Raw genomic sequence first — 25,147 nt, 5'->3', positions numbered from 1 at the left:
GGTCTGCTGAAATTGCCCAGACTTTTCAATTTCTTTTCCATCAAGTGATTGGAACAGACAGATTGTTTTGAACAATTGACACCTTGAACAGTTCTTGGATTTTTCCCAGTAGAATATTCTGCCATAGAAACAAGAAAATATTTTAAACAGGGAAATAGGACTGATGGTATTTAACTTAAATATTAAAAATAAATTTTAGACAACAATGTTCAGCAAAATGAATATTTATCAGAGGTCTTTTTCAAATATTCATTAGGTGATTGCTAATTACATAGCAATGAGATACTACTACATACTTAATAGAATGGCTCAAATTCTAAACCTCAGCAACACCAAAGGCTGTCAGGGATCTAGGGCAACAGCAACTCTTATTTACTATTGGTAGGAATACGAGATGGCTTAACCACTTTGGAATTCTAAGTTCTGATAAATTTTTCTGTAAATCGAAAATTTCTTTAGAAACTAAAGTTTATGAAAAAAAATATTTACAAAATTCCACTCTGTAAAATAAAATGAAGTTGTATATGTAACTTATGAGCAGATAAGAAAATTACATGACATATGAGGCACAGAAAGATTAATTTCCAGTGGTCAGTTTGAGGCTATTTTGGCCCCAAATGTGGTTCTGATTCAGATCATTAGTTATCATTCTTCTTTTATCACCTACTTCCACACATAGAATCTCTGCTTTGTACTACATTAGTCTGTTTTATCACACTGCCACTTTCTAATTGAAAAACAAAACAAAATAAAATGGTGGGCGCCTGGGTGGCTCAGTTGGTTGAATGTCTTGACTCTTGATTTTGTTGCAGGTCATTATCTCAGAGTCAGGGGATTGAGCCCCACATGGGGCTCTGCTGAGAGTGTAATCTGCTTAAGAGTCTCTCTTTCTCTCTCTCCCTCTGTCCCTCTCCCCCACTTATGTGCTTTCTCTCTCTCTCTCTCTTAAATCAAAACAAATATTTGCAAACATAAGTCTCTTGTAGAAAGTTAGAAGTAATTGAGAGAGGCAACACCAAAGAACAAACATAAAAACCTCAAATAGCATGTCTAATTTCTATACATTTTAAAGTCTCATAAACTACTTGCCACTGGGATTTCTCCTTGACTCGTTCTTTTTTTTTTCTAACTTAAACTTTAGTTAACCTATGGTGTAATATTGGTTTTATGAGTAGAATTCAATGATTCACCACTTACATATGACACCCAGCTCTCATCACAATAACTGCCCTCCTTAATACCCATCACACATCTAGCCCATCTCCTACCCACCTCCTTCTATCAACCCTCAGTTTGTTTTCTATCATTAAGAGTCTCTTGTGGTTTGTTTCCCTCTCCTCTTTTTTCCCACCTTCCTATATGTTGATCTGTTTTCATTCTTAAATTCTACATGAGTCAAATCATATGGGATTTGTCTTTCTCTGACTTATTTCCCTTAGCAGAATACATTCTAGCTCCATCCACATCATTTCAAATGGCAATATTTCATTCTTTCTGATGGCTGAGTAATATTCCACTGTGTGAGAGTGTGTGTGTGTGTGTGTGTGTGTGTGTATACCACATCGTTCATCAGCCAATGGATATTTGGGTTCTCTCTATAATTTGGCTATTGTTGATAATGCTGCTATAAACATTGGGGTGACCATACCCCTTTGAATCTGTATTTTTGTATCCATTGGGTGAATACTTAATAGTATAATTGCAGTATGGTAATGTAGTTCCATTTTTAGTTTCTTGAGGAACCTCTGTATTGTTCTCTAGAGTGACTGTACCAGTTTGTATTTCCACCAGCAGTTCAGGAGGGTCCCCTTTCTCTATATCCTTGCCAACACATTTTGTTGTTAGTTTTAACCATTCTGACCGGTATAAGGTGATAGCTCATCGTGGTTTTGATTTGTATTTTCCTGATGAGTGACATTAAGCATCTGTTCATGTGTCTGTTGGCCATCTGGATGTCTTCTTTGGAAAAGTGTCTATTCATGTCTTCTGCCCATTTGTTAACTGGGTTGTTTGTTTTTTGGGTTTTGAGTTTGATAAGTTCTTTGTAGATTTTGGATATTAACCCTTTATCTGATATGTCATTTGCAAATATCTTCTCCCATTCTGTCGGTTGCCTTTTAGTTTTGATTGTTTATTTCACTGTGCAAAATCCTTTTATCTTGATGTTGTCCCAATAGTTCATGTTTGCTTCTGTCTACCTTGCCTTTGGAGATGTGTTTAGTAAAAATTTGCTGTGGCTGAGGTCAGAAAAGTTGCTGCCTGTGTTCTACTCTAGCATTTTGATGGTTTCCTATCTCACATTTAGGTCTTTCATCCATTTCAAATTTATTTTTGTGTATGGTGTATGTGGATGTCCTCCAGTTTTTTTTTCTTTTCTTTTTCAAGATTGCTTTGACTATTCCAGGTCTTTTGTGGTTCCATACAAATATTAGGATTATTCTAGCTCTGTGAAAAATATTGGTGGTATTTTGATAGTTATTAAGTGTGGACTTGTTTGGGTAGTATAAACATTTTAACAATATTTGTTCTTCCAGCTCATGAACTTTTCCATTTCTTTGTATCCTATTCAATTTCTATCTTTCAAAAAATATTTTCAGTTTATTTTTGATAGAGAGAGCATGAGTGGGAGAGGGGTAGAGAGAGAGAGAGAGAGAGTCCAAAGCAGACTCCGGGCTCTGAGCCTGACATGAGGCTAGAACTCATGGACTGCAAGATGATGACCTGAGAGCTGAAGTCAGATGGTCAATTGTCTGAGCCACCCAGGCCTCCCTCCTCTTCAATTTTTTTTTTTACACATTGTACAGTTTTCAGGATATAGATCTTTTACCTCTTTAGTTAGGTTTGTTACCAGCTGTTATGTCGTTTTTGGTACAGTTTCAAATGGAATTGATTCCTTGATTTCTTTTTCTGCTGCTTCATTATTGGTGCATAGAAATGCAACAGATTTCTGCACTTTGATTTTATATCCTGGGACTTTGGTGAATTCATGTATTCTAACAATTTTTTGGTGGAGCCTTTTGGATTTTCTACATAGAAGATCGTGTCATCTGCAAATAGTGAAAGTTACATTTCTTGCCAATTAGTATGCTCTTTATTTCTGTTGCTTGATTGTGGAGCTCCTTGAGCCATTATCCTAAGGAGAACCCAACTTTTTTGGCTATTACCTTGTTCTTCAATCATTTCTCTCCTGTCTTTTGCCTCAACAGGTCTAAATGGAGAAAAAAATGGGGGATTGAAAAGTACCCAATTTTATTTCTCTCATGTTATCATGAAAAACATCCCAATCATTTCTTTGCTATTGTTTTCCCACCAAGTAATCTCACCCACTCACCCAAGTAGCTCATCAATTCATTACCACCCCTGTTATGACAATTACTTTCCAAAGAGGAATATTGGTGGCTTTTCTTGGGCCACAATGTGTACATAATAACATCTTGCACTTTCATAAAAATCTCCAAATCAACGTCATTCATAACTTCTGTTTAGATATGTTGAATACAAAACTACTTCTTACCAGCTATGCAACTTTGGGCACATTACATAAGTTTTAAGGATTCTCTTTCTTTACCTGTAAAATGGATATGATAATAATGATTATTTAATAAGGTCATTGTTAAAAAAAAGAGTTAACATGTGAAATAAACTCAAATATGTATCAATTAATTTCATTACATTATAACTAATATTATTTAGTTTTATTTTATTAGCAGTGACCTAAAAAATCTCTTAATTTAAAATATGCTTAATATTGTAATTATTTTATGAAAACCTCATTTTTAAACTATTCGCTTAAGGTCCAGGTTCAACATATATCCCCTAATTACAGCTTTGTGCTTGTGATGTCAATACGATTGTCCATCTCAGAAGGATGTTCGAAATTATATTGATCAAAACTACTCAATGCTATCTTAGAGTACAAAAATAATCAGAATCCAGGATAAGTCCCATTCCATCTAAATCAGATATGAAGATAGTCACTATATTATGAAGGTAAATTATGCTGGGAGCTGAGAAATGAAGTGAAATAAGAATTTAATTGTCTTTTATGAACTCCCAGGCTATCATAAGTTCTATATATAGAGAGATATTTAAATGGCTTTAGATGCTGAATCCTAGCAATAATGGACTCTGGGAGTGTTGGGAAACAGGGAAAGTAAATATAAATCTTGTTCAGAGAAATATTTTCATAAAGAAAAGTAACTTCATAGAAAGGATTTTTAAATTTTTTTTAAATGTTCATTTATTTTTGAGGGGGGTGAGAGAGATAGAGTGTGAATGAGGGAGGGGCAGAGAGAGAGGGAGACAGAAAATCTAAAGCAAGCTCCAGGCTCTGAGCAGTCAGCACAGAGCCTGATGTGGGGCTCAAACCCACAAACTGCAAGATCATGACCTGAGCCTAAGTTGGACGCTTAACCGACTGAGCCACCCAGGCACTCTGAAAAGACTTTTAGTCTCAAAGTCATCACAAATGTATGTTTTGTCCTATGTTGATATAGCCACAAAAACCTTTCCTTATTAGTGCCCCAGGAGATGACAGGATTTTGGCATCTTCTATTTTTTTTTTTTTAACATTGAGCAAAAAGCCACCTTTGGATATTTTCTAACCATATCATACATTAAGAGCCAAGACAGCATTTTGTTTTTGAAGGTACCAAATTGTTGAATATTATATATACCAGAATCTAACTTCCTCCCAAATCCATAATGTGTAAGCAGTACTGAAGGGGAAAAGGGTAGAAAACTTGTAAGAATGACCCCAAATAATTAGCCAAATCAGATTTGGATCTGGGATGCATCCACATCACTCAGGAAAACTTGTTAAAATACAGATGACAAGACTCCATCTGCTGAGATTCTATTTAAGCTGATATGTGATGGCAGATATTTGTATCTAACAAGCTCTTCTGATGACCCTAAAGCACACTAAAATGGTGGCTCCTCTGAATAAGACTAGTGGAAGGAACAAAAGGAATGTCTAGTGGACAGTCAGGCTTTAAACTCAAATCTCTGGTGTACATAGGAGAGGGGAGGGACTGTTCTTCCTTCTTCATTTAGTTTACTTGATTTTAATAGGTTTCTATAGTCTTATATTAGCATTAGTTAGAGACTAATAAGCTTAGTTCTGTCAAAGTGATACTGGAACTATCATCTATTTATCTACTACCATGTATATACATAGATAGTATGTACACACACACACACACCTATGCAGTAAAAATATATTCTCAACATTATTTTTCTGTCTTTCCTTAAAAATAATTTGGAAGTTAAAAAGGAAAATAACATCTACCCCAAAAAGTATTTACCTTTTTTCCAAAGACTTGTTTTTTATTTGTACTGATTCTTGCCATAGTATGTAATGCTAAAAATAAAGCGTAAATAGAATTAAAAAAGTTTTAACAAAAGGAGTACTGTCTCCTAAAAAAACAAAAATAAAAATACAAAAAACAAATAACTAAAACGTAATAAAGCAAGGTTTTTAACACTGGTTAACAAGAAAGGAGTATGAATAAATATTTGACAGAAATAGAAATTATCATAAATTATTTCACTATATCTCTCACACTATATACTAAAATAGACTCCAGATATATTAAGCAGATATTTTGAAGTTACAGAAAAATTTAACAGAATATTTTATTTGACGAGTTGATAAATATTTGAAGGAAGTAGAAAAAATGGCAAGGAAAAATTGAGATGAGTGTAAAGCTTAAAATATACAATGAAATATAGTGCTAAAAATTGAAGTATGGTAACAGTTTAAAGTTGTGTATTCCTATTCTCATAAAATGGCTAAGTAAGTAGCTCTAAAAAAATAAAAAGCTGAGTTTAAGAAAGTTAAGATTCTAATAGATGAGTGAACCAAGGATCTGAAAATAAATTTACACAAGAGAAAACATGAAAAAAAAGTTATGTTTATTTATGGAATTTAATTTTCATGTTATCCTACTGTGAAAAAGATTTGTAGAATAAAAAGTAGATAGGAATTTTTCATTCTCTTTAGTGATAAAATAAGTTAAACTTATTTCAATCATAGTAAATTCCACAAAAACTTTCCTTAAAATCTGACACCAAGTGCATATCTGCTTCACAATTAATTGTTAAGGTTTTTTTCTTTTTTCCTTTCTTTTTTCTTTAAAGCCTCATTTGCAAGCAAACTCTACACCCAGTGTGGGGCTTGAACTCTCAATCTTGAAATCAAGAGTTGCATGTTCTAATGACTGGATAAGCCAGGAACCCTTAGATAAAATTTTATAGTGCTAATGCTATTTATAACCGACACAATCTTTTGGAAAGCAACATGACAATAGATAGCATGAACCATAAAGATACATACCATTTGAATGAGTAGTAATTTCAGTCATTAGCTGTTTTCAAAACAGCAAAATATTGGCAGATGGATTTTTATCATAGCATCATCTTTTCAAATAAAATTTTTTAAATGTTTATTGTTGAGACAGAGTGCAAGCAGGGGGGTGGGGAGAGCAGAGAGAGAGGGAGACATAGAATCTGAAGCAGGCTACAGGCCCTCACTCTGTCGGCACAGAGCCGGACACTGGGCTCAAACCCAAGAACTGTGATACCACGATCTGAGCTGAAGTCGGGTTCTCAACCAACTGAGCCACCCAGATACTCCTATCCTAGCATAATCTTTAGCTTCAACAAAAAATATTATCTCTCTTTATTTTTGTTCAAAATAGTAGAAATGAGTAGGTAAATTTGAAAAAAGAACATAATCTGGAGCTTCTCATAAAATAGGCTATGGAGAAACAAAATTCTGAAACAATATGAAATGTAACAGTATAAATTAGGATGCCTACCTATTGCATCTTCTGAAAAAGTATTCATTGAAAACAGATTCGATTATGCATTTGAGATTCATCCACAGTGTTTTGAGTATCTGTAGTTCATTCTTTCTTATGGTGAAAGAGCATTTAATTGTGTAGTTATACCAGACATGGTGTATTTGCCAGTACAGGTTTTTGTGTGGGAAAAGAAGTCTAAAGACTATATACCATATCATTCTGTTTGTGACTTTTGGGAAGGAGACAAAACTATGAGAGAAAACAGAGTCGTGGTTGACAGGGTTTGGAGGTAGAGAGAAGAATGGATTTCAAAGGGATGTGCATTAGTTTCCTGGGCCTGCTGTAGCAAAATACCACAACCTAGATTATTTAAAACATTAAACTGTAAGTATTAGAAGTGTTTCTGCTGAAGTCTAAGATGGAAATCAGGGACATGTTATTAGACACTAGTGAAAAGACAATCCTTATTTTAAAGCAATTAGCAAACTGTCTGAATTGCATTCACTGGAAAGTAGAACTTAGAAATAATAAATTTGGATATTTATATACGAGGATACCTACACGAAGTGTTGAAGGCATGGCCTAGTTTTTCCTTTCTGCTTATAACTGAGTGAAAGCAAAATGAAATAAAGTGTGGAGGGCACTGTTAAAGGATCTGGAAATTGATGATTTGGTAAAACCTCAGATACTCACATTGTTGAAGGTGAGCAACTCTGCCCTGGACGGAAATTTGCTCCAGGATGGACCATCCCCAGTCTTACCCTTACCTGATTTAGATGACTTTAGAAGATGATATTGGGACTTTTTTAGATCAACTTTTTAGTTGATCATATTGAATCAGTGAGATTTAGAGATTTAGAGTTGACCTTGGAAGGAGGCAAGATTTACGGGGAAGTTAGGATTGGGTTAATGCATTCTGCATGAGTTTGGGGGGACCAGAGGGCAGACTGTTGGTCGAACTGTGACCTCCAACAAGATATGTTCAAGTCCTAACCCCTGGTGTCCATGAACGTGACCTTATTTGGAAGTAGGGTCTCTGTAGATATAATCAATACTCAATAGGATCATTCTGGATTAGGGCAGGACTTAAATCCAAGGACTGGTGTCTTTTTGAGAGAGAGGGAGATTTTAGGTCTACAGAAACACAGATGCACAGGGAGAACTCCATGGGGAGATAGAGGAAAAGATATAGTGATGTGTCATCAAGGAAATGAGTGCCAAAGATTGCTAGCAATCACCAGAAACTAGGAGACAAACATGCACTGATTTCTCCCTCAGAGTCTTCAAAAGGAACCAAACTTACTAATATGTTTGTTGGCTTTGGACTTCTAGTCTTCAGAACTGTGAGAGAATAAATTTCTGTTGCTTTAGGCAGTGAAATTTATGGTAATTTGTTATGGCATCCTTAGGAAGTTTATATAGGGCATGAGAAACAAATTTAGGAATGAAAGCCCTGTTGTAGATCTTGATTACAATATTTAGCACACAATTGTATGCATGTACAATTGGGCACACAAAAAAGAATTTTCCTAACCTAGATGAAGAAAGGAATTTTAATAAATTGGAGGATAAAATAATGATGTGAGTATAAAATAATTGAGATTTTTGGCTAACTTGAGAAGAATGAGGGATTGTGTGTTTCTTCCAGGAGAATTGGAAATTTTAAATTTGTAATATGGAACAGAGCCTTGATGCCAGGAAGTAGGAGCAAGGAGACTGAAGTGAAAAGCAGTATTAACATTCTTCTTGGTTCCTTTTACTAGTTGGTAGGTACAACAGAAACCGACATGGAAGAGATAAGTGGAAACTGTGCCATAAGGTCAGAGATGAGTGTCTTTCTACTTTTAGTGTGGGGAAATCAGGGAAACGTTTTGGAGGTGACTTCCAAGAAAATAATTTTCCAGTTGACATTCTAGGATGTGCTGTCAGAAGCAGTGGAAAGGAAAGCATGAGGAAAGGAAACTACATATGAGATTGAACACTGAACTTCAAGTAACTTAAGAAGTCTGAGTCTAGATTTGTTGGCAAGGTGGGTCCATGGCTTGTTTTGTGGCCTACTAGCAATTATTAGGGTTAACTGTTATAGCCCTGTTGTGATGACAAAATGTAGATGCAAGGGTTAGACTTGCATCAGTCCCAAAGCACTATGAGAATTTTATGGTTTGTAATTATTAATGTATAAAATTAAAGTGAACTACTTACATTTAATCTAAATTTATAGTTAAAAAATCTGAATGAATGCATATCAATCAAAGCTGGTAGTACAGTTTTAAAACTTTCATTTTGTAGAAAATGGTGTTATGGAGCATTAGGAAAGTGGTGGAAAATATAGAAAAAGAGCCTTTGGGTGCATTGCTAAGGCTCTGGCTTGATAATATTTTGGCATTCTATTTGTGGCTATTAGTTGCAAATAATCTATTTGTTCACTAAAGCACAATGCCAGTGAAGTTACCTACCTGTAAAGGATCTTAAAAGTAATTCTAGCTTATTGATCCATGAAAAATATTTCAAACCATTTGCACCATCTATTGAGCTGGAATACAATGATAGCTAGAATCTTTGAGTCTAATGTGTACTTCATCTCTTGGTCCCATTGACCTGGTTCTGTCTAATTTAAGCAGATGCAGTAGAAGTTACATAAATAGTGAATGCATATGTGTACACATTTCAATGATTGTGGAAAAGTTGCCATGCAGTTGAGATACACTATAAATGACTAATGTGCACTCAGCTAGTAAAAGTATTGGTTTGCAGCTCTTCTCTGGGTGTACTGTCCCACATACAACTCTTTGGCTCTTGGGTAGATGATTGACTTTATAAGGATAACTAACCATACTATTTCTAGTCCATACCCTCCTGTGTTCAAATATCTTCCCTTGATTGTATTTCAGGCAAGTTGCTATTCAAAGAAAAGTCCAGCTATGATCTCAGCTTTAACACGTCTAAACTACAAACATCAGTTTCTGATTTTGTGTATCTCCCTCCTCTACATATAAATCTGTTTTGACTCCTCCCCTTTTTTTCTTTCTTATACCATCATGGAAAATTCACTATATAATTTTTAGTTTTATCATCATCTTTTCACCATTTGCAGCTTTCTTTCCCCATGGCAACCAGGCTAATTCTATTTCTCACAACATTGCTATAAAATAACAAAAGTAACCTGTCTTGGTGTTTATGTCATCCTTACTCCTGCTCATTCATTTCTTTAGTACATTTGAGATGGAAAATTTTACATTCAGAGAAATAGAATTAACAGCTGTGCTAACTTGAAACTAAATAAAATATTGGAGTTTCTTTTATTTTTTTTCAATATATGAAATTTATTGTCAAATTGGTTTCCATACAACACCCAGTGCTCATCCCAAAAGGTGCCCTCCTCAATACCCATCACCCACCCTCCCCTCCCTCCCACCCCCCATCAAGCCTCAGTTTGTTCTCAGTTTTTAAGAGTCTCTTATGCTTTGGTTCTCTTCTACTCTAACCTCTTTTTTTTTCCTTCCCCTCCCCCATGGGTTTCTGTTAAGTTTCTCAGGATCCACATAAGAGTGAAACCATATGGTATCTGTCTTTCTCTGTATGGCTTATTTCACTTAGCATCACACTTTCCAGTTCCATCCACGTTGCTACAAAGGGCCATATTTAATTCTTTCTCATTGCCACATAGTATTCCATTGTGTATGTAAACCACAATTCCTTTATCCATTCATCAGTTGATGGACATTTAGGCTCTTTCCATAATTTGGCTATTGTTGAGAGTGCTGCTATAAACATTGGGGTACAAGTGCCCCTATGCATCAGTACTCCTGTATCCCTTGGGTAAATTCCTAGCAGTGCTATTGCTGGGTCATAGGGTAGGTCTATTTTTAATTTTTTGAGGAACCTCCACACTGTTTTCCAGAGTAGCAGCATCAATTTGCATTCCCACCAACAGTGCAAGAGGGTTCCCGTTTCTACACATCCTCACCAGCATCTATAGTCTCCTGATTTGTTCATTTTGGCCACTCTGACTGGCGTGAGGTGATATCTGAGTGTGGTTTTGATTTGTATTTCCCTGATGAGGAGCGACGTTGAGCATCTTTTCTTGTGCCTGTTGGCCATCCGGATGTCTTCATCTGGAAGTTCTCCTTCCCTTTCTATTTTTTGGAATAGCTTGAGAAGGATAGGTATTATCTCTGCTTTAAACGTCTGGTAGAACTCCCCTGGGAAGCCATCTGGTCCTGGACTCTTATTTGTTGGGAGATTTTTGATGACTGATTCAATTTCTTTGCTGGTTATGGGTCTGTTCAGGCTTTCTATTTCCTCCTGATTGAGTTTTGGAAGCGTGTGGGTGTTTAGGAATTTGTCCATTTCTTCCAGGTTGTCCAGTTTGTTGGCATTTAATTTTTCATAGTATTCCCTGATAATTGCTTGTATCTCTGAGGGATTGGTTGTAATAATTCCATTTTCATTCATGATTTTATCTATTTGGGTCATCTCCCTTTTCTTTTTGAGAAGCCTGGCTAGAGGTTTATCAATTTCGCTTATTTTTTCAAAAAACCAACTCTTGGTTTTGTTGATTTGCTCTACAGTTTTTTTTAGATTCTATATTGTTTATTTCTGCTCTGATCTTTATTATTTCTCTTCTTCTCCTGGGTTTAGGCTGTCTTTGCTGTTCTGCTTCTATTTCCTTTAGGTGTGCTGTTAGATTTTGTATTTGGGATTTTTCTTGTTTCTTGAGATAGGTCTGGATTGCAATGTCTTTTCCTCTCAGAACTCCCTTTGCTGCATCCCAAAGCGTTTGGATTGTTGTATTTTCATTTTCCTTTGTTTCCATATATTTTTTAATTTCTTCTGTAATTGCCTGGTTGACCCATTCATTCTTTAGTAGAGTGTTCTTTAACCTCCATGTTTTTGGAGGTTTTCCAGACTCTTTCCTGTGGTTGATTTCAAGCTTCATAGCATTGTGGTCTGAAAGTATGCATGATATGATTTCAATTCTTGTATACTTATGAAGGGCTGTTTTGTGACCCAGTATATGATCTATCTTGGAGAATGTTCCATGTGCACTTGAGAAGAAAGTATATTCTGTTGCTTTGGGATGCAGAGTTCTAAATATATCTGTCAAGTCCATCTGATCCAATATATCATTCCCTTGTTTATTGACCGTGTGTCTAGATGATCTATCCATTTCTGTAAGTGTTAAAGTCCCCTGCAATTGCCACATTTTTATCAATAAGGTTGCTTATGTTTGTGAGTAATTGTTTTATATATTTGGGGGCTCCTATATTTGGTGCATAGACATTTATAATTGTTAGCTCTTCCTGATGGATAGACCCTGTGATTATTATATAATGCCCTTCTTCATCTCTTGTTACAGCCTTTAAAGTCTAGTTTGTCTGATATAAGTATGGCTACTCCAGCTTTCTTTTGACTTCCAGTGGCATGATAAATAGTTCTCCATCCCCTCACTCTCAATCTGAAGGTGTCCTCAGGTCTAAAATGAGTCTCTTGTAGACAGCAAATAGATGGGTCTTGTTTTTTTATCCATTCTGATACCCTATGTCTTTTGGTTGGAGCATTTAGTCCATTTACATTCAGTGTTATTATAGAAAGATATGGGTTTAGAGTCATTGTGATGTCTGTAGGTTTCATGCTTGTAGCGATGTCTCTGGTACTTTGTCTCACAGGATGCCCCTTAGGATCTCTTGTAGGGCTGGTTTAGTGGTGACAAATTCCTTCAGTTTTTATTTGTTTGGGAAGACCTTTATCTCTCCTTCTATTCTAAATGACAGATTTGCTGGATAGAGGATTCTCAGCTGCATATTTTTTCTGTTCATCACATTGAAGACCTCCTGCCATTCCTTTCTGGCCTGCCAAGTTTCAGTAGAGAGATGGGTCACGAGTCTTACCAGTCTCTCTTTATATGTTAGAGCACATTTATCCCTTGCTGCTTTCAGAATTTTCTCTTTATCCTTGTATTTTGCTAGTTTCACTATGATATGTCGTGCAGAAGATGGATTCAAGTTACGTCTGAAGGGAGTTCTCTGTGCCTCTTGGATTTCAATGCCTTTTTCCTTCCCCAGATCAGGGAGGTTCTCAGCTATTATTTCTTCAAGTACACCCTCAGCACCTTGCCCTCTCTCTTCCTCCTCTGGAATGCCAATTATGCGTATATTATTTTTCTTTAGTGCATCACTTAGTTCTCTAATTTTCCCCTCATACTCCTGGATTTTTTATCTATCTTTTTCTCAGGTTCTTTGTCCATAATTTTATCTTCTAGTCCACCTATTCTCTCCTCTGCCTCTTCAATCTGAGCCGTAGTTGTGTCCATTTTATTTTGCAGCTCATTGATAGCATTTTTTTGCTCCTCCTTGCTGTTCCTTAGTCCCTTGATCTCTGTAGCAAGAGAGTCTCTGCTGTCCTTTATACTGTTTTCAAGCCCAGTGATTAATTTTATGACTATTATTCTAAATTCACTTTCTGTTATATTGTTTAAATCATTTTTGATCAGTTCGTTAGCTGTCGTTATTTCCTGGATGTTTTTTTTGAGGGGAATTCTTCTGTTTCGTCATTTTGGATGGTCCCTGGAGTGGTGAGGGACTGCGGGGCACTTCCCCTGTGCTGTCTTGAATAACTTGAGTTGGTGGGCCTGATATCTGCCCCAGCCCACCGCTGGGGCCACAGTCAGACTGGTGTGTGCCTTCTCTTTCCCTCTCCTAGGGGCGGGATTCACTGTGGGGTGGCGTGGCCCGTCTGGGCTACTTGCACACTGTCAGGCTTGTGGTGCTGGGGATCTGGTGTATTAGCTGGGGTGGATCAGCAAGGTGCACAGGGGCGGGAGGGGCTGGCTCAGCTCACTTTTCCTTCAGAGATCTGCTTCGGGAGGGGCCCCTCTTCTGTGGACCTCTTGTGTACGCTTTGCTCTGGAGAATCCATTCTGCTAGTCTTGCGATTTCCTGGGTTATTTAGGCAGGTGTGGGTGGAATCTAAGTGATCCGCAGGACACGGTGAGCTCAGTGTCCTCCTACACTGCCACCTTCCCCTTTAGGAGTTTGTAATAAGTCAAGGCTAATAAAAGTTAAATTTCTATTTAAATATCAAACTAAAATCCTTCAAACATGACCTGTTACTCTTTTGGGCTGAATTTTTTTTCATTAAGTAAAATATGGTTAACTTATCATAATGGTGGACTTTAAAAAAAAATGAATGGAAAATTCCATGACCACCTATAATACTATACAGAGAAGAGAGATGGCATTGGAAGAGCCAGAGAGAAGTGGAAATATGAGTGATGTCTATTTTTCCAGTCACCATACTTTCCGTTTACCTTTATTTACAAACATAAACACGTGGCCATCCCAGAGGATATTCCACAGTATGTAGCTGTGAGTTTTTGCTAATGATAACCTTTCCAAATTAAGAGATTGATCTATTATAATTTTAGAGTGGGATTATTTTAACAAATGTTTCTAGTTCTTTTTATGTCTAAAACTTTGAGTCAAGGTTTGTTTTTATAGAAAATTTTTCATTTTTGAGCTAATTTGAATTTATTGATATAAAATTTTAACTATAAAAATACTTTATTGACTTTCCCTCTTAACCCCTTTTTATTCTACTATTGAAACTTCTGTCATTTTATGTTTCATTTTTAAAATCTTGATTTTTTAGAGAGTGGTTAATTCTATTATTCTATGTTAAAGATTATTTAAATTATGCTGATGAGATTCAGCTTGAGTTTCTTGAATTTTTACTCAATTTCTGCTTTTTTATTCATTTCTACTTTGAGTCTAGTCCATTATTGATTTACATTCTGATTTGAATGCCCTTTTATTTTCAATCTTTCCTGCAGTTATAATGCCCTGCATACCACTCATTTCGAAGTACAAACTTTGAAGCATCCCATTTAATCCCAAACATTTTATAATTTCCTTTTTGAGCTTTTCTTTCCCCTTCCCCCTTCCCTTCCCCCGTCCCTTTCCTTTCACCAGGTAAAAGATAGAATGGGAGGCACCAAGGTGTGGTGGCTGAGGCTGGGCTCTGGCACCATACTTCTATGTTCATCCAAGTCTCTGTGTTTACTAGCTCTCAGAACGTAGGGAAGTTAATTAGCATCTCTGTGTGTCAGTGCTCTGATCTAGAAAAAGAAGATAAAAAGGAATTCCCTTCCATGGTTGTTCAGGGACTAATGGAAGTGGTATCTGGCCAGCACTCGGAACAGAGTCAATGAGAAAAGAACTCCTAATTGTCTCTGCCCGCCTCCACACCACTTAACTATTTCAGTCACCTTTGTCTTTGTCTTTTTTCATGATGAAATATTTGATTCTCAAACACATGACATGTGCATTCACATGGAAGCACACACTCTTTTTATATTGGTTGTTTTGTTTTTGGAAAAGAGAACGTCCTTAAAGCTTAACTTAAAACCTAAAAAAAAATTATTATCAGAAATCCACAAAAAGGACTCTTAGAACTTCAGCATTCTAAGTTAGCTTCCTCAGAATTTTCTGACTTGGGAGAGAGAGAGGGAAGGAGGGAGGGAGGGATGGTAGGTGATGACCATGAAAGTTTGGTAACTGTTTTTGTTTTTGAAGAAATTAAGAATTCTTGCATAGAAAAAATTGCTCAAGTGTATCATTACCTATTTCCTGAACAAAGAGTTAATGTACATTAGGAATGGTTGTCTTAAAATTTAGACGTGGTTAGGTTTGACTTTGTATTTCATAAGGGAAAAATTGGATTTGCCATTTCAAGTAAACAGTTGCATTTCTTACATTTTATTTCAGAGGGTGAAAAGCCAGCATTATTATTTATGGTCATAAAAGTCTTTTCAAAATGTTTTAAAAAAAAGAAATGTTTATGATGCTTAAGTGGAAACAAATATATGCTCATGTGGCATGCAGAAAAAATCTCAATATGAAAATACCTAAAAGTGCTACTTGTCAGGTTTATCACAGATTATAACGACAACGTTAGTTTTATCCTCTCAAATCAGAACTGGGGTGATGGCATTTTGTATTCTTAAAATGAAAGGTTGAAAGCCTGTGAAAGGAAAAAGTCATCACACCAAAACCCAAAAATTAATGCTGTCTTTATTTATATTGTGTTCTGTGAGAGGTGGAACTAAGTTTAGAATTGGCACTCTGTTAGAAAAATCAAAATTGCAAAGGGCTGATAGGTTTGTGGTTTCCTTTAATATATAGAAAAAAATTTTTTTGCATTATCAAAATAATGCAAGAACTCTCCATAATGCTACCTGTAAGTGAATTAAAAAGCATGAAAAACAGCTGATTCCATCCTGAGACTAATGAGGCTGCTGGAGTTTAAGAAGCAGGTGCAGGGTATGAGCAGATGTGATAGTTGTCTTAGGTTCTTCTTTTCCCATAAAGGAAGGGATTTGGTGGGGAGATTTGAATCTTAGGCTGGACTCGAGAAATGAATTCAAGTTCAATATCCCAAAAGTAAACAGAAGAAACTGAGCTGGACCGTGTTGGATGATGGTGTGGAATAGAGCAAAGAATGGATAGGGTAGCTCCCCTTGAACACGTTCTTCACAAATGGCCCATTTTAAAAGTGCTTAGAAGTCATACTGAGGATAGTTAAACCTATTATTAACAAGTCTTTTAAGGAAGCAGTGTTGAAAATTGAATAAAAACAGCAAAGGTCAGATAGTGAATGGTCATGAGAATAGTAAGGAAGAAATATTCTTTCGTTTGTTTATTCTCCTGTCAACCAAAAATGCAGGTCCACTCCAGAACGTGTGCTCTCACTAGCCAATGTTAGACTCTGTCTAGGTCACTCATTACCACGTTGATTGCCACCCAGACTCTGAGCTAATAGATTTCTTTATACTCTTCTTCCCACCCCTTTCTGAATTTTTCTCCCATTTCTAGTTATCCCCTCCCTTTTCACCAACCCACTTTCAATCTTCACCAGCAATTCAATGCACTAACATTGATTTACCTTTTGGCCAAATTTCCCCAACTCCACCAGATCTGCCTGCTCTTTAGAATTTTCCTTTGTCTCCTTAAGCTCTAAGTGACATACTTAGCCTTTCTAGTTAGAGTAGAGCTAAATTCTAATTTGATTTTCTAAAGCAGACAAGGTGAATTTATTTGTTTAAAGGCTTTGTATTTAAAAAGGAGTACTCTCTCATCAAATAATGGGTGGACTTTGGGAGGTTCTTAGGAATTACGATGAGTTTATGAAACTCACCAGTGAGGGGGCAACTGGCTGTCTCAGTCCATAGAACATGTGACTCTGATCTCCTAGTTGTAGGTTCAAGCCGACAACTAGGCATATAGAGGTCTCCTTGGGCATAGATATTTGTTAAATAAATCTTAAAAAACAAAAAAAATCAGCCATTGCAAGCCCATGCCCCATGCCACTCTTGATCTCTGTAAGTGAAACTCACAGGTCTCCATAAGACAAAGCTTTGTAAAGTGGAAATGAAGTTGAGAATCACAATTTAATGTTGATGAGCTGCTATAATTTAAAATTTATTATAGCATATCAAATCAAATACCAATTTACAAATTCTTTACAACAAATTTCAGATTAAAATAATTTTTGGGTGTCTTTAAATTCCCAATTTTAAAAGAATCTGTAGAGAACAAACAAGAGTTCATCAAGTTTAAAAAACAAAAACAAAAAAGTTTTCTTAAATATTTAAAATTTACCAAAGTCATACTTAACTGCCTTTGAAACAAAGTGTGGAAACTCAGAGGGAATCAAATTCTTACTGGACTCAAGGAAACCAAAACTCCAATACTGTATCCTAGTGCTGCCTCATTACATGATATTAAATAGAAGGGAGGAAATCTGATCTCAAAGTAGGAGAAAGAGGATTAGTTTTCTTCCTGAGTTAAAGCTTCTTTTTTACTTTTTATTTTTTTTAATATTTCTTTATTTTTGAGAGGGGGAAACAGAGCATGAGTAGGGAAGGGGCAGAGAGAGGGAGACAGAGTCTGAAACAGGCTCTGATTTGTCAGCATAGAGCCCATTGCGGGGCTAGAACCCACCAACCAGGAGATGGTGACCTGAGCCGACCCAGGAGCCTCCAGGAAAGCTTTAATGAAAGAAATCGAATGAGTGTTAAGAAGCTTTGAAGGCCAAGATGTCTTGATATCATTATCTTCACTTGTTATTTGCATTTTAGAAATAAGAGAATACCCTCCACATGGGTAATTAACGATCATTTGTGGAAACAAAAACCTCATGGAAACAAAATAAAGGATCAGTTAATGGAAAAGAAAAAGATATTCATGACAATAACACTAAAATTTTACTGTATTGTGCTATTAAAGTTAACAAAAACCAACTGGCTACATTAACCTTCTCAATACCCCTGTTTTTTAAGGATTGGAGACATCTTTATATTGTTAGTAGTGACAAGGTTGAGAGTCATCTACATAAATTCTCCATAACTTTAAAATAAACATAGAATGTTAGCGATTAAAATATATTTAAGAGTCAGAATTCCTAGCTTCTCATCAAAGATCTTAATGTCCTATAAACTCTGAACCATCAGAACAAGCTGATTGTTCTTTAATTGTAATTATACTTCTCAGTCAGCTTCCCTTAGGTGCTCAGATTTGCCTTTTGTAACCTTTTCTTCAACTATGAAATGTTTATTAGAGATCAAGCAAGTTCACGGGCATGACTCATTAGTTGCAATAAAACACACACACACACACACAGGAATTCAGGAATTCAAAAAAATCCAGCAAAGCTGAAGGAGTACAATTAGAGGATTTTACAGTGAAATAAATTTCAAAGGAATAAAGAATGCTGAAAAAAATATGAATGCAGGCATTAGAATTGCACTCCTGCAGCAGGAAGGAAGTAGGTGCGACATCTAAGAGACACTGGCAGAGCCAGAACAAAGTTCTCCAGTGTTTGGTGGGTGATGGCATGAATCATTATGGACATTAAATGGAAATACCGTTTTGAAATTAATATGTGACTATTGGATTTGCTTCAATGAATATTACTCAGCTTTTGCCCTCTGAAGCACCCCAATTCAAACATGCCTTATATAGAGATGACAGTGGGGTGCTGGAACCAGGCAAAAGGAACTGAGGTCCTTCTATTAGGAAACCATTGAGAATGCAGGTGGCTTTCTCTCTCCCTCAGCTTCCCTCTCTTTTACTCATGAACACAAATAATCAATTATAAACTTAATGTTTTAATTATCAGTAACAAATGTTTCAAATATCAGCCACAAAGCAAGACATTTTATAAACATTTCATGAAAAAAAGGAAAATGAAAAAACGTAAGTTTCCAGCAAGTGAGAATTCCATTATTACAAAGTCGAGCTGTTATTATTTAAATAGAACCCATCTATTCCACAAAGTAATGGAAGACTCTAATTTAAGATGTGTTCTTTCTTTAACATACTATACTTTTTACTTTTGTTAAAGTTCTTAAAAACATAATTTTGTAATTGGTTCCTTCACTCACTTGTCAGACTCTCAGTCTTTTATTTTTATTTTTATTTTTATTTTTATTTACTTTTTAAAGGTTTATTTGTTTTTAAGACAGAGTGAGCACACAAGCAGGGGAGGGGACAGAGAGAGAGAGAGAGAGAGAGACAGAATCTGAAACAGGCTCCAGGCTCTGAACTGTCAGCACAGAGTCTGACATGGGGCTCTAGCCCACGAACTGTGAGATCATGACCTGAGCTGAAGTAGGATGCTCAACCTACTGAGCCACCCAGGCGCTCTTTCAGTTTTTTTAAAACAAGATCTGAAGTATTTTAATTTCATGATGATAATAGAAACGTATTACAAGTTAAAAATAAAATACTATCTGTGGCAATGTTTTTCCCAAATTACCTGACACATCAAGGACTGTGAACTAGTATCATTTATTAGAACTGAAAATAGAAATTCTAACAAAACTATATTTCTTGGGAAGAGGATATTTGACACATGACTGCCACATGACTCCAACTTTTCAGCCCCAGTGTGAGGGATAGTTGGAGACATTCTTTGTCATCAGTGGGCAACACAGTACTCAGACAAAAAGCACTGGACCAGGAGGTAGAAAGCCAGTAAAGCATGTGAATATGGCTGATGATAATACTGGAAAAGGCATATAGTGACTTTGTATAAATTTTGAGGCTGAATATAATACAGGAAGGAAAACTGGTCAATTTCTTCGTTGACTATACTTTTAGGATTTGTATTATGTTCCTTATTTCTATTGTCTTAAGCATGTAACAGGAGATCATTTGAAAATAGCTTTGGTTGATAATCCAAGAGCTTTAATGAAAAGCAGGAATTTTCTTCTGTCTCAAATCCCTGATCAAAGAATCTGTGGCTATTCTGTAACTTATGAAAAGCAATGCCATCAAGTGCCCACACTGTGCCTAAATGTAATTTCCCAGTACGAGGAACAGGGCTCCTTTGGAGATAAAGCTGAATTCAGAGCTGGTGCAGGAAATGGGCAAAATAAGCCTGTAAGATATCAGAAACCAAGAGGTCATGCCCAAAATGTACATATGAAGAAGATTTCACTGGTTAAAAATTGGACCATTAGATTATCAAAAAAGATAGTAATCACAAAAGATTGGGTCATCTCAAATATGTTTAGGTTAATAGTGATACTAAAATATTAACTAGCTCATTATTAACTAATAGCTCGTTATTATTTCGTTATTATTAGATTATGTCAGCAGACTAACTTATTAATGTGAAAGCTGTTAGACAAGCAAGTATATATGAAGGGCTGCCTATATCACAGAAAGAGAGACAACCAGGTAAGTGTTTCAGGGTAGAGAAGATAACATTATCCTTGAAGTAGTCTTGTAAAAAAAGAAGAAAATAAAAAGTTAATGTAAATTTGACACTGACCAATTTGAAACTACTTTATTTCTTCAACAAATAAAGTTCATGGGGGAGAAAGGAGATAGAGAATAAGCTTCTAGATTAGAAGAGAAGTAGTTGTAATTTGTGTACTTTTGGGTCGATGCACATTACATGGGATAGCTCTAGAAATCTCCCACTGTTCCTGGAATGTAGAGGGTGTGCTACAGTTACTATTTTTTCATAGAGAAAAAGATCATTCTTCTCTATTTTTATGTTCTAGAGGTATTTAAAGGTAACTTATAATATTTTCAATGAATTGTGTAGAATGTTATTTTGAGTGTGTATTGTTTTTTATCTAAAATCTGTTTTTAGTTCTTCATATTTTTGGACTCAGCAATACTTCAAATAGCGTCTTGAATTTAGCAATAAAGAAGGTTGTGTTTCTTCAGGAATCTAAAAGGAGCATGAGAACAGATAGCATCTGACTTTTTCTGACTTGTTTATTATGACATTTAGTAAAGGAACTATTTTAAATCTTGAAACTTTCCCAGTGTCCTTTTCCATTTTGTTAAAATATTCAGCTTTCTATAAGCAACATCTTTCAATATTCCTGGTGACCTTGATTTTTTTTTTGTCAGCTCTTTGGTTATTTGCTTTTTTCTTTTTAACTTGTTCAGAATTGATTTCTCTTGAGGATTAGAAGAACTTTTTATCATTAGTCTCAATATCTGTGAAAGTGTTTTTCACAACAGTAGGAAAGAGGGCTATGTCTGAGTTGCAATACAGTATAGTTAACTGAAAATGAATTTATGACAATATCCTCAGAGTATATGTGATCTTCCAGGTAGAATATAATTAATCAAAGTAGGTTAGGGAAGCAGAGGAAGACAAGTTCTAATTCTGAAAATGCTTTTAGCCTACCAGTGTGAGAATTCCTTCAGATGCCTCTTGGTGACCTAAATATTTCAAACCTCTATTACAAACGTGTGCATACATACCATGTTCATACACACACATACATATATACACAAATATATGTATATATGTATATATGTATACATATGTATATTGTATATACACATATATGATACACATACATATGCATTTGTCTATGTATATATATATATATATGCTTAGACAACGCATACATGTAAATTTGAGTTGGAAGGATAGAGAAACTTTCAATATCACTATCTCTATTCTCTGTTCAGTGGCAATGTTCCTACCAAGTTCTCTGGTTAGGAGAAGTCTTACTTAACTTCAGGAATAATTCAGAACTCCAGTGTGTATAATTTGTAGAGTCCCCCAGGACATTTTAACAGTATATCACCCTTAGAGTGTGAATTGCTCAAGTAACTCTAGAAATGTTGGTGCTAGCCCCTGAAGTGTATGTAACCTAGTAACCTGACCAGGTTTCTTCTATGTGTCTGTTACAGCAACAGGCCCTTTCCAGATTATATTCAAAAAAGAAAATTGAAGAAAGTTTTATTTCCAGTCTGATTAGAATCAGCATCCCCCAAAAATGGAAACTTCTTAGAAAATTAAGGCCATCACTGATTGCCTTCTTCCAAATTTTCTGGGTCTTCCTTCACTTCCTGTAAATCCAGCCACATGCTTTACTTGTTCAAACTTTACTTTCTTCTTTAGTGTTAAACCTCACTGAAAAGTAGATCCTAAGGCTTTTGATATCTCATTCTTGAGTACCCCCCAGTAATCTGTCATTCTATATGAACTGTGTGGTTGCAAAAATGAGCGAGAATACACATGACCACATAGTTAATGTATCTTAAGGTCTACTGCAGGAAATGGGTGTTAATCATAAAAGCTAATATAAGATTATAAATACAATAAGTGGCAAAAAGGAAGTTATATGTGCTATCAGGATATAAGAGGATCATTTACCTTAGTGTGTAGGGCCTTTCCTGGGTAAGTGATACTGACCTGTGATATGAATGATTATTAAGAGGTAGGCAAAGGAGGAGGAAAGAACATATAGAGAGATCCTTCAGTGGGGAGAAGTATCATAAGAAATTTTAGGAAATGAAGCTGGGGAGATCAGTAAAGTCTTACTAGGTGCTCTGAATGCCATAGTAGTTGATGTCGGCATTTATTTTGCTGATCACCATCCCCCTTCATTTCATAGTTTGAAGGAATTTCCCTGGTGTCGTCTTGGGTGGGATGCTGGGCTCATCCTTTCCTTACATAAAATGAAGGGGGCTGAGCATTTCCTCTCCACACCCTCTGGCACTGGTTAACTGGATGCTTCCACATGAGACTTTGTTTGGGGTGAATAAAACTAAGAATTTAGGACAGCTAAAGAACATTCACTGTGGCCACAGCAAGAGTCACAAGTGCAGTGATGATCACAGTAAATAATCATTTTTACGGTGGTATGGCAGGAGAGGCATGTGTCCACGGGTCAGAATACCTGTAGTGGTACCTTAACCACACTTCGTGTGGTATGACCTTGGCTGAATTCTCTGCTACTTAGCCTTCTGTACGAGTCTGGGTTCTCTAGGACGGCAGAACCAATAGGATACATATATATCCTATATATTTGTTTTCCAGAAGAAAAGTGACATACTGGTATTAAAATTATCTTTAAGTTTAGTTTAGAAAAAGCTTTAATATTAAGTAAGCAAATGTTCATCTACTTCTCATTTTTGTTTCCAGTGTAATTTTGCATACTATTTATATAATTTTCTAGGGTTTTTACTTGTTTTATTTGTAATAGCAAATGGCATACCAATAAAAAAGCTTTGTTCAAACTTTCATTATCATGGAGAATGTGTCCGTGAGAACCACCATCTACTAATTAAGATTAGGCTGGTTTATTCTCTCCTAATACAACATTTGCCAGGACTAACTTACTTTCTTTAATTGTACAATTTGTCTAAATAAACAAGTAGGTATAGGTCGAGGCTATGAGCAATGCTGGAGGGCATATGACTTGACATAAACTTCACACTGTTGAATAGGAAATAAATAGCATAACTTTTCTGGAAAGCAATTTGGCTGTATGTAGTAAGAGCCCAAATACATTTATCTAATTTGTACTTAAAAGCATTTCTCCATATTTCACTTCTAAAGAAAATAGAAAAATATTATGGCAAAAAATTATGTTCAAGTTAATCTATAGTGAGAAATACTTGAAAATATTCTAAACTTTCTATATTTTTAAAAGGAGCCTGCTCTGGCTTGGATTGTCTCCCCAGAAAACCTGATCCCTCCCCAGAACCTGTGAATGTGATCTTCTTTGGGAGTAGTCTTTGTGTATGTTATCAAATTATGATGAGGTCCTTAGGGTGGACCCTCAACCAGTGTAATTGGTGGTCTTGTAAGAAGAGAAGGCAAAGTAACGGAAGATCTTCATGTGAAGACAAGGCACATTTATGCTGCCATAAACCAGAGTATGCCTGGGGTTACCAAAAGCTGGAAGAGGCAAAGATTTTCTCCTAGATATTCCCTGAAGGACTATAGCCATGCCACCACCCAGATTTCAGACTTCTCTCCTCTAGAACTGTGAAATAAGTTTTTTTTAATTCATATTCTTAAAATTTATATCCAAACTAGTTAGCATATAATGCAACAATGATTTCAGGAGTAAATTCCTTAATGCTCCTTACCCATTTAACCAATCACCCCTCCCACAACCCCTCCAGTAACTGTTTTCCTTATTTAAAGGTCCTTTATGTTTTGTCCTCCTCCATGTTTTTATATTATTTTTGCTTCCTTTCTCTTATTTTCATCTGTTCTGTGTCTTAAAGTCCTCATATGAGTGAAGTCATATGACTTTTGTCTTTCTCTAATTTTGCTTTGCATAATACCCTCTAGTTCCATCCAGTTGTAGTTTCATCTAGTTGTAAATGGCAAGATTTCATTCTTTCTGATTGCTGAGTAATACTCCACTGTATATATGTACCACATCTTCTTTATCCATTCACCCATCGATGGCCATTTGGGCTCTTTCCATACTTTGGCAATTGTTGATAGTGCTGCTGTAAACATTGGGGTGCATGTGTCCCTTCAAAACAGCACACCTGTATCCCTTGGGTAAATGCCTAGTAGTGCAATTGTTGAGTTGTAGGGTAGTTCTATTTTTAATTTTTTGAGGAACCTCCATACTGTTTACCAGAGTGGCTGCACCAGTTTGCATTTCCACCAGAAGGGCAAAAAGATCCTCTTTCTCTGCATCCTTGCCAACATCTGTTGTTGCCTGAGTTACTAACTTTAGCCATTCTGACAGGTGTGAGGTGGTATCTCATTGTGGTTTTGATTTGTATTTCCCTGATGATGAGTGATGATGAGCATTTTGTCCTGTGTCAGTTGGCCATCTGGATGTCTTCTTTGGAGAAGTGCTATTCATGTCTTTTGCCCATTTCTTCACTGAATTATTTGTTTTTTGGGTGTTGAGTTTGATAAATTCTTTATATATTTTTGGATACTAACCCTTTATCTGATATGTTGTTTGCAAATATCTTCTCCCATTCCATCAGTTGCCTTTTAGTTTTGCTGATGGTTTCCTTCGCTGTGCAGAAGCTTTTTATTTG

Source organism: Acinonyx jubatus, chromosome C2 (genome assembly GCF_027475565.1).
Source record: "Acinonyx jubatus isolate Ajub_Pintada_27869175 chromosome C2, VMU_Ajub_asm_v1.0, whole genome shotgun sequence".
NCBI classification, from domain to species: Eukaryota; Metazoa; Chordata; class Mammalia; order Carnivora; family Felidae; genus Acinonyx; species Acinonyx jubatus.
Note: the sequence above shows the minus strand (reverse complement) of the source record.